General features: G+C 39.7%; 1 pseudogene; it reads left to right on the top strand.

Annotated features, from left to right (window-relative positions):
• The first annotated feature begins 9,276 nt into the window (after positions 1-9,276).
• Positions 9,277-9,909, top strand: LOC141568261 (ferritin heavy chain pseudogene; annotated as a pseudogene).
• Positions 9,910-10,926: the final 1,017 nt, after the last annotated feature.

The following is a 10,926-nucleotide window of genomic DNA, read 5'->3' as shown; positions in this document are numbered from 1 at the left end:
GTGTGACTGACATGGGGATTAACACAATCTGACAGGAGATCACCTCCACCCACAGGGGTGTGGCTTCCAGCCTCACAAAGCCTCAAATAGACTGACCAACCACCACTATTCACACAGAAGACATACAAAAACAATATACAATTGTGTTTTGTTATATTACAAAATCACATTGATGCTGTGTGACACAGCTTAATGACGACACAATGTTTTCCTTTTCAGATGAACACTTCCTGTTCTAATCTTTAGTTCATTTTACAGTGATACTGGGGAACAGCTGCAGAAAGAGGAAACAAAGTTTCCCTTTCCCACCCGAGCACTATTAAAAACACTTTATTTTCAGGTTTGTGAATTTCTGGATGTGTGTTCTCAATACAATTTCACAAAGTGGCTCTTTTTCAGATCTTGGAATTAATGCTTCTTGTAACATACAAACATATGTAAGTATCCTGGAAATAAAGCAGATGCTAGATGACTAACTAAACCTTGAAAGCTTTATTGCAAAGCACTTTGAGCTCCTCAGACATGCCAGAGCCTTCCCAGAAAGTGGCCCTCCCACACTGGTAGAATTTGGTTAATGTTTCCTTTGGGTGATTTGAACACTTCATTCTAAAGACTGTCCTGCTCTACTAGGGTGCCGGTCCTAAAGATTTTTGTACACTTGGGGAATGGTTTATTATTTCTGTGAATTCTGGCTCATTAACTTAACAATTTTGTTCCCTATACAAAAATGTCAAATGTCATCTATCTGCTTAATCAGCATTTCAGGAACTAAAAAGCCATTGCCTGTGTAAGAAAGACTGGCCTGATGAAATATCTCAGAGGCACTCCTTAGTACTAATTAAAATAGTAGACATTGTCACATGGTGCAATTATTCTCCAGAAAACAGCTGACGTGTACACTCTATGCTTGGCAAAAATCCTGACCAATTTCGCAAGAATGTTTATTCCAGACTGAAATCATCTTTTTAAAACAGGAAAAGAAAAATACAGAAAGAGGGGGTAGGGAGGGGGAAATAGAGGGGAGAGTGAGTGAGAAGGATAGAAGGAGGAAGAAAGGGAGGGAGGAAGACTTCTTAATATGTCAAGAGAGGATTTTAGATTTTAAAGGTGCCTTTCTGCATTATAATCAGACACCTACCAATCCTATAATAAAATTTTGTTAATTACAGAAAGAACATTGTAGTACAAATAAACTTTTTTAATAGTTTAGAAAATCTAGAATGTAGTTCAAAGAGTTATCAATATATTGTTTATTTTAAATTCAAAATATAACGTTTTGCCATTTACATTTAAACAAAACATTTTTAAAGCTTTAACAATGTCAATAAAAAATTATATGAAATTACTACATCGAACAAATGGTCTGGGAGGTCAAATATTTCATTTTTACCTGAGAGATTCACTAATTCAAAATATTCTTTTCTAACCTCAAATTCACATTGAAGAATCATAGCATTAGATTTTTTATTTTCAGATTTTAATATTTCTCCAATTAACATAAATGGCTTTAGGGAGAATTAATCAAGATGAAACTATATTCAAAAAGATCATGGAAGGGAAAATATAGAGTGACCATTACGAGTAAAGACAAGTATTATAGAAGTGCAGAGTCATAATCTACTCTAATTTCGTACATGTCTAGAACACATCTGCAAATTATCTGCTCTACCTTCAGAATAGACTGTACACATACACAACCACTAGTGCTCACACACCCTGAGAGAGTTAGGCATTGTCAAGCTTGGAGGAAGACAGTGCTGACATGTTAGTTCCTTATCTGGGAAGAAGGAATCATAAAGTGCTCTTTGTATCAGATTTAATTTGCTCCTGATTTCTAAATCTTACTCAAAGACGAGGAGGAGGATTTTTTTTTTCCCTTCTCCTTTGATTCAGTCTGGAATTTTGACTTAAATTTTTTTTTAATTCTTGACATTAGTCTAAAGGAGGAGATTTATTTAGAGATTGAAATTTATTAGCTGCTAATATTTTGGTTTAATGAAAAGATTGGCATTTGGGGTTCCAAAGGGAAATAGAGTTTGTAGCTTGCTTCAAACTTATTGTGTTCTCCAAAACATTATTATTAAAATATATTCTCCTTTTTGTTTATCTGTATTCAGTTTTTCTAAATGTTGGGTTCTAGAGAAATATATCTGAATAGCACTTGCTACTTCCATGAGTTTTTTGACAACAATAAATTTATACAGTGAGCAGCCCAGATAATGGCTTTACAATTCAAGTTGGAAAATCATATATAGTTTTAAATTTTCATATAAAGATTGCTATAAATGCTCATTCAACAAGCCATGTGCAAGAAATGCAAAGAGAATGATAGTTGGATAAATTTGTGGGCTTTCTGAATTTCCTACTTTATGGATTTCTCTTTCAGAGAGCTTTTCAATTAACATGGAAGAGGTAGGTCAAGCCATAAAAAAGGATGAAGTAGGTTATGGAATAAGCTTTTCTTTTTTTAAAATTGAAGTATAATTCATATTTAACATTACATTAGTTTCAGGTGTACAACATGATTATTCGATATTTGTACATTCTGTGAATCACCACAGTAAGTCTAGTTAATATCCATTACCATACACAGTTACAAATTTTTTCTTGTGATGAGAACTTTTAAGATCTACTCTATTAGCAACTTTCAAATATGCAATAAGCTTTTCTTCTGTGAGTTTCTAATTAACAGGATCATAATTATTTACACTAACTTTTAGGACTAAGCAAGATAAAATATGATCAACATCATGGCCTTTTCCCTTTGCCACATTTTCATTTTACATAGAAACTTTGCCCATTCAGATTTTTTAAAAAAAGGAGAAAAAAAATATTTCCATTACAGTAGTCATGTATCACTTAATAATGGGGATACATTCTGAGAAATGTGTCATTAGGCAAACACCACAGAGTTCCACAAACTTAGATGGTACAGCCTACTATACATCGGGGCTACGTGATATAACATATTGTAGGCCTGTACAGCATGTTACTGAATACTGTAGTTAATTGTAACACAATAGTGTACCTGAACATAGAAAAGATACGGTAAAAAATATGGTACAAAAGATAAAGTGTGTGTGTGTGTGTGTGATGGCTGTGGAGGGAGGCACCCTGGGAAGGAGATTAGACATCAGGAGGAGGGAGGGAGGAAGGGAGAGAGGGAAGGAAGAGAAGGGGAGAGAAAGGGAGAACAGAGATCAAAAGTGACCCAGGGAGATAAACCCTGAGATGAGAAGTAATGAAAGGGAGGGGGGAGTGAAGGGGGATAAAACAGGATTGGGATGGGTGAGAGCAGATTCCCCGGCTTCCCTCCGCCCTAGCCGGTTCTCTCAACAACTCTGGCCCTATTGTGGGTGTGGGGGGCCCACGGTGGGAAGATAGCATGCTGAGCCTTCTCTACTATTTAAACCACCCCGAGCTAGCAGTAAATTTAACATCTTAATCAAGTCTAGACTTTTCTGTGAATATCACAAGCAAATTTTTTGCTTATAATCCATTATAGTCTTATGAGACCACCATTGTTATGTGGTTCCTCTTGACCTAAACATTGTTATGTGACACATGACTATAAACCCTCTTTATCCATAATTTTGCATTCCATGGTTTCAGTTACCCACAGTCAGCGAAGTCCAAAAATATCAAATGGAAAATTCCAGAAATAAACAATTCATAAGTTTTCATTGCTCACTGTTCTGAGTAGTTGAAATCTCACACTGTCCTGTTCCACCCCATCTGGACGTGAGTCAGCTCTTTGTCCAGCATCTCCACACTGTAGATGCTCCCCACCCATTAGCCACTTAGTAGTCAATTCAGTTATCAGCTCAACCGTCCTGATATCACAGTGCTTGTATTCAATAACCTTTATATTACTTAATAATGACCCCAAAGCCATTTACATAACTTTTATTACAGTATATTGCTATTATTGTTCTATTTCATTATTAGTTATTGTTATTAAACTCTTACTATACCTAATTTATAAATTAAACTTTATCATAGGTATGTATGTACCGGAAAAAACATAGTATATATGGGGTTTGGTACTATCTACGGTTTCAGGCATCCACTGGGGGTCTTGGAATATATCTCCCATGAATAAGGAGGCTCTACTGTATATTAGTTACAGTTTGAATCAGTCAATTTTAACTATACCTTTATTAATCTTTTAGCTCTATTATGGTCAAAAAGAAAAAAAGGTTTAAGGAGATGTACTTCTGTTAGGATGCCTTTTAATAATAACTCTGTCTTCTAACCATCTTTTTTTACCCTGAGTGAATGTATTTCATCAAATTTTCTTGTAAATTTTCATCTATTTTTCTTCTCCACACAAAAAAAGGTTAACCCACTTATAGTTTTTAAGAAGGCCTTGATGAGAATAGAAAAGATCAAATTACAGATGCCAAATTAATATTACAGATTTATTCCTTCAATCTAACATGTACTGAATTTCTATTATATGCCAGGTGCTCTGTCAGGTGCTGAGGATACAAGTTGAATAAAATGCGTGGGCCCTGACCTCAAGGAGGTGACAACCTACTGGAAAAGATATTAACAAACAACCAGAATACAATGTGATCTTTGTTATTGTGGAGGTACAGCAGTTGGAACTCTTTGGTTGCAAGTGACAGAGAACATGATTCACACTGGCTTAAGCAATAAGAAAATGAATTGGTTCACATAACTGGAATTGAAAAAGGGAGAATGGTCCATAGAGTTGACATACTTGTATAGCACATCTCAATCCAGGGCCATAAGTGATGTCACCAGAATTAGTTTGTGCTCTCTCTTAGCTCCCCCTTCCTCTGCACTGGATTTGTCCACAAGCTCCAGCAATGGTCCCTGGAAACTCCCAGATTATTTCTTATTATATATTATTTGGAAAGATTGCCCTTTTATTACCCGATATTAACAAAAGGGGAAGATTTATAAACTTAATAACACATACTTATTTTGTCTCTCTCTCTCTATCCCTATTAGTCCTGCACTTTTGCTTTCTGGGGTTGTATTTCTAAGTAAACATCACATACATAAGCCTTTGTCTCGGGTTCTGCTTTGGAGGAACCCAGGCTAACACTGGGGTGTTATCCCAGCACATACTGACTCCCTAATTGCCTCTCTGACACATTACATCAGATTTCCAACAACCATGCTTTCTTCTACTACGTACGAGCACAGTCATGGAACCCTGGTCACAGTGGATAAAACTAGGGACAGAGCCTGACAGACAAGCTAGGCCACTACGAACTTTCCCCAGACATTTGGAAATGGATTGAGAGAAACTTGTTCCCTCACTGTGGTAAATTGTACCTGATGAAGCTTCATGGGTCCCCCTTCCCATGTTGTGCTAGAGCACACTCACAAGAGCTGATGGTAGGACACTCAGATTTTGTCCACCAGCCTTTTGCGAGCTGGAAATAAGCAATGGTGAGAGGACTTACATTATAAAAATCAACAACTGCTACAAATCCGGCCCTTTTTCCCCCCAAAGAGTCAATTGAACAGCATGCTACTGCCTCCTTACCTCTGTTTTCTAAAACCTGAGAAATGCATGAGGATCTAGTTAGAGAACAAAGTATGGCCCAGGCATTACAGGTCAACCAACACCAAATAATTCCAAAATAAAGAGTCTTGGCAATGTGTTGGGGAATCCAACATTCAGCTGAGGCCTCTCCTGAAATGAAAATCTCTCCTGAAATGGGAACCTCTTCTGACATAAGGACCTCTCCTAAAATAGAGACTTCTCCTGAAATGGAGACCTCTTTTGGAAAGATGGCCCCTAAAATGAAGATCTCTGAGCCCACTTATCAACTCCACTTGATCTGCTCACCCATTAGCAAGCTTAAAACTAAACTGGACCTGCCAGAGACAATCCTTGGTCTGGAATAGTTCCTACCAGGAGCAAGGACAAGTGGCAACACAGGTCCACAAATTAACCAGAGACAAGAGAGTCATACGACTGTGCTGCCCACATTCTGAAGCCATGATATCATCACTGGTTAACAAAGCACAGTGTATGTCAATCATTGCTCCGTGTCACCAGCAAAAGAAACCAATCCTCCTCTGAGGAAAAGGAACATGCCACAGGAGGAGAAAGAATGGAATTGTTTCCTCCAATATTGCTTTCTTCTAGAGAGAAAAGCAGAAGCGTCTGCTCCTCAAAAAACAATGTGAGCAGCTGAGAAGCAGCTATATTTTCGGCCATGAAGTCTGAGGAGCATAGGAAGACACTGCCAAAGAGAATAATAAAACAAAGAATGCAAGACGGAGAGTACTGATGCTCTAGGTTCCTGGTGACTTTAGTTCCTTTTGGAGGCTCAACAGATAAAGCACTTTATACATGTGGATAATGTTACTATGTGAGTATTGGCCACTATTTATTTATTAATGCCAGCATGTTATTTCAAAGATTTCATTTGTAATTTATTAAATATTTAGGCTGTTTCCAGTTCTCCATTCTAGCAAAGATAGATGATTGATAGATGATAGACAATAGATAGATAGATAGGTAGATAGATGATAGATAGAGAGAGAGATAGATAGACTAGATTAGATTAGATAGAGTTAAAGAAAACTTATTCTGACACTTGTTAACAGTAAGGAAGAATATATTCAAGTCTATTACAATTGGGTTATTGCAATAGGAGAGAGATCAGGCTCAATTTCAAATACAACAAGGACAAATGGGGATTTATAGCCAAGGAGCAGGGTGAGAAAGTCAATGGATGGAAAATTACCAAGAGAAAAGCATTGTCAGGATCTGGATCCAAGATGGCAGAGTAGATAAACACTGTGCCTGTGTCCTCCCATGAACACATTAAAATTACAACTAAGTTATAGAACAATCAACCTGGAGAACCATCTGAAGCTAGCTGAACAGAAGTCCTACAACTGAAAATATAAAGAAGAAGCCACAATGAGACTGGTAATTGGGGCGGAGACGTGGACCGGGCCCCACACATGCGTATGGCAGTTGAAAATCAGAAGGGATATCCCAGTGGCCTTGGTTTCCCCCAGAGGAGTGAGGAACCCCAGTCCCCCACACCAGGCTCCCCAGCCCTGAATACTGGTGTTGAGAAGAGGAGCCTCCACAACATCTGGCTGTGAAAACCAATGGGGATTCCAACCATTTGGAAGGGCCGGAAGGCTGCAGGAAACCCAGACATCCTCTTAAATGGCCGGCTCACTGACTCAGTTGCTCACAGGCACTCACCTTGGGCTCTAGCAGAGGGACAGTGACTCAAGGGGCATCAGAGGCATATGGGGAGCAGACTGAGGTGTGTGGCTTTGAGACCAGGGGTGGAGGACAGTCACCATTTTCCCGGTGAGGGGGTCCATCTTCATGCAGCTGGCAGGCAGGTGCCATCTTTCCCTATGTTGAAACCTCCCCCACCCCCCACCCCCGGCCAAATCTGAATCTGATTGGCCTATTGAGCTCCACTGCTCCACCCTGCTGACTCACTGGGAACCCACTCCACTCAACTTGAGCACTTTCTCCATGAGGAGCCAGCCCCGCCAGCATCACATTCTTTCTTAGAAAACTGGGAGTTCAACAGGCCCCAGGCAAGTGGCGACTGGCCTTGGTGTGCTATAAGACTTTTGCTGAGTTGCTCCAGGCTTAGCACGGGCACCAAACCAGAATTTACATTAACTTGGTGACCACAATTCTTCCTACTCTGTTTCACCCAACTAGCATACTGCACAAGGCATTTTCAGTGTCTGAACCTTAAGGGAGCCAACAGGTGGCAACAGGCCTTGGGGTGTCCAAGCTTTACTGCAGAGCTACCCCAGACCTGCTACAGGTGGTAGGGGTCCTCAGTTTGCAGCATGGCCTCTCCCACATGCCTGCAGATCCAGCACAGGCAGCGAACAACTATGGATCACTTTGTAGCTGCTACCAGGTAGTCCCCAGCCAGTCATAGACAGCGGCTGACCTGGGCCTGCACCAGAGCCCCTCAGGAGGCCCCAGAACCAACATAATTGGAGGTTGGTTTCAGACCACAGCAGAGCACTGCCCAATTAGCCCCACAAACAGCTCACACAAAGGTTGGTTTCAATAGGCACCAGAGCCCATTGGTGTGAATCCAATTTAATGGGGTAAGCCTCCTGTACAATAGCCCATAAACTGTGGATGTGGACAAACTCCACAGCCATTCAGCCTGTGGGTCAGTCCCATCCACTGATATACCAAGACCAATCAAGGCTCAACTATAACAGGAGGGCACACACAGTTCACACAAGTGACACTCCTGGCGCACCCAGAGCAGGTGACCAGGGAGACTGTGCCATTGGGCCCCACAGGACACCTACTATATAAGACTGGGAGATATAGCAGATCTACCTAATACATAGAAACAAACACAGAGAGTCAGCCAAAATGAGGAAACAAAGAAATGCATCCCAAATGAAAGAACAGGAGAAAAGTCCAGAAAAAGAATTAAATGAAATGAAGGCAAGCAACGCACCAGAGACAGAGTTCAAAACAATGGTTATAAGGATGCTCAAGGAAGTTAGTGAGAACTTCAGCAAAGAGATTGCAAACATAAAAAAGAACATAGAAACCATAATAAAGAACAATTCAGAAGGAAGAATACAATAACTGAAATGAAGAATGCACTAGAAGGAATCACAAACAGACCAGATGAAGCAGAGGATTGAATCAGTAATTTGGAAGACAAGGTAGCAGAAAACAGCCAATCAGAACAGCAAAAAGAAAAAATAATTTTTAAAACTGAGGAGAGTTTAAGAGACCTATGGGACAACATCAAGCATATCAACATTCATGTCTTGGGGTATCAAAAGAAGAAGAGAGAAAACAAGGGACTGAAAGCCTATTTGAAAAAACAATGACTGAAAACTTTTCAAACCTGGTGAAGGAAAGGGACATACAAGTCCAGGAAGCACAGAGAGTTCCAAACAAGATGAACCCAAACAGGCCCACAGCAAGACACATTATAATTAAAATAGCAAAGTTAAAGACAAAGAGAGAATCCTAAGAGCAGCAAGAGAAAGGCAACTAATAACTTATAAGGGAGCCCCCATAAGACTGTCAGCTGATTTTCCAACAGAAACTTTGCAGGCCAGAAGGGATTGGCACAAAATAATCAAAGTTATGAAAAGCAAGGATCTACTGTTCTACATAGTAAGGCTATCATTTAAAACTGAAGAACAGATAAAGAACTTCCCAGACAAGAAAACGCTAAAGGAGTTCATCACCACCAAACCAGTATTACAAGGAATCTCAGAAGGATTTCTTTAAGATGGAAAATAAAATCAAAATTACAAAAAATAAAATGGAAATAGCTACATATCTATCAACAATTACTTTCAATGTAAATGGATTAAATCCTCCATTCAAAATACACAGGAAGGACAGTCTTCACCTATTGCCATGGTTACCTGCTTCAACAGTGCTTGGACAGAACCGGTGCTCATCCCCCATCCTGACAGCCACTCGGATCTAGCCCTCCGCCACCTCCTCACAGCACCCTCAGAGGCTGCCATCAACCACCAGATCAACCTGAAGCTCTATGCCTCCTACGTCAACCTGTCTATGTCTTACTACTTTAGCCACAGTGATGTGGCTTTGAAGAATTTTGCCAAATATTTTCTTCACCAATCTCATGAGGACGGGGTACATGCTGAGGAACTGAGAAAGATGCAGAACTGGCAAGGTAACTGAATCTTCCTTCAGGATATCAAGACATCAGATTGTGATGACTGGCCACTGACAAAAATGATATCCATTTGTGTGACTTCATTGAGACTCATTACCTGAATGAGCAGGTGAAATCTATCAAAGAATTGGGTGACCACATTACCAAATTATACAAGATGGGGGCTCCTAAATCTGGCACGGCAGTATATCTCTTTGACAAGCATGCCCTGGGAGACAGTGATGAGAGTTAAGCCTTTGGTTGACTTCCAGTAGCCGTAGGGGTGACTTCCTGGTCACCAGAGCAATACATGCATGTTGGGGTTATGTTTATCTTTCTATAAGTTTTACCAATTCATCTACTTAATGTTTTTTCATTTGTACCGTTTCTTCAAATAAAGTAATTTGGTACCATCCTCCCTCCCGCAAAAAAAGACATAGGAGGACTGAATGGATAAGAAAACAAATGCTTACATACGCTGCCTACAAGACTCACTTCAGATTGAAAGACATACACAGGCCGAAAGTAAAGGGATGGGAAAAGATATTTCATGAAAATGGAAACAAACGAAAACAAGCTGGGGTAGTAATACTTAAACCAGACAAAATAGACTTTAAAACAAAGGCTATAACAAGAGACAAAGAAGGACCCAGTAATCCTACTTCTGGGTATTTATCCAAAGAAAGCCAAACACTACTTCGAGGTAACATGTGCATACCTATGTTCATTGCATCATTGTTTACAATGGCCAAGATGTGGAGGCAGCCTGGGTGTCCATCGATGAAAGAATGGATAAAAAAGAGGTGGTACATATACACAATGAATTATTGCTCGGCCATGGAAGTGACCTATCTGCAGTGACATGGATGGACCTGGAGGGTGTGGTGCTGAGTGGAGTGTCAGACAGCGAAAGATAGATGCAATGTGATTTGGGCAATATTATATATGGAATCTAAAGAACAAAATTAACATATATTTGATCCTCTTTACCCTCATCTATCACCCCCCTCCCACCTTACCTTCTGGTAACCACTAAACTATTATCTGTGTCTATGAGTTTTTGTTTCTCATTTGCTTGTCTTGTTCTTTTGTTACTTTTGGTTTATATACCACATATCAGTGGAATCATATGGTTCTCTGCTTTTTCTGTCTGACTTATTTCACTTAGCATTATTGGTGGTGAACACACAATGTGATTTATAGAGGATGTAATACAGAATTGTATACCTGAAATGTATGTAACTTTACTAACAATTGTCACCCCAATAAA

Source organism: Rhinolophus sinicus, linkage group LG02 (assembly GCF_036562045.2).
Source record: "Rhinolophus sinicus isolate RSC01 linkage group LG02, ASM3656204v1, whole genome shotgun sequence".
In the NCBI taxonomy this organism is placed as follows: Eukaryota; Metazoa; Chordata; class Mammalia; order Chiroptera; family Rhinolophidae; genus Rhinolophus; species Rhinolophus sinicus.
Note: the sequence above shows the minus strand (reverse complement) of the source record. Positions and strands in the feature narration are given on the sequence as shown.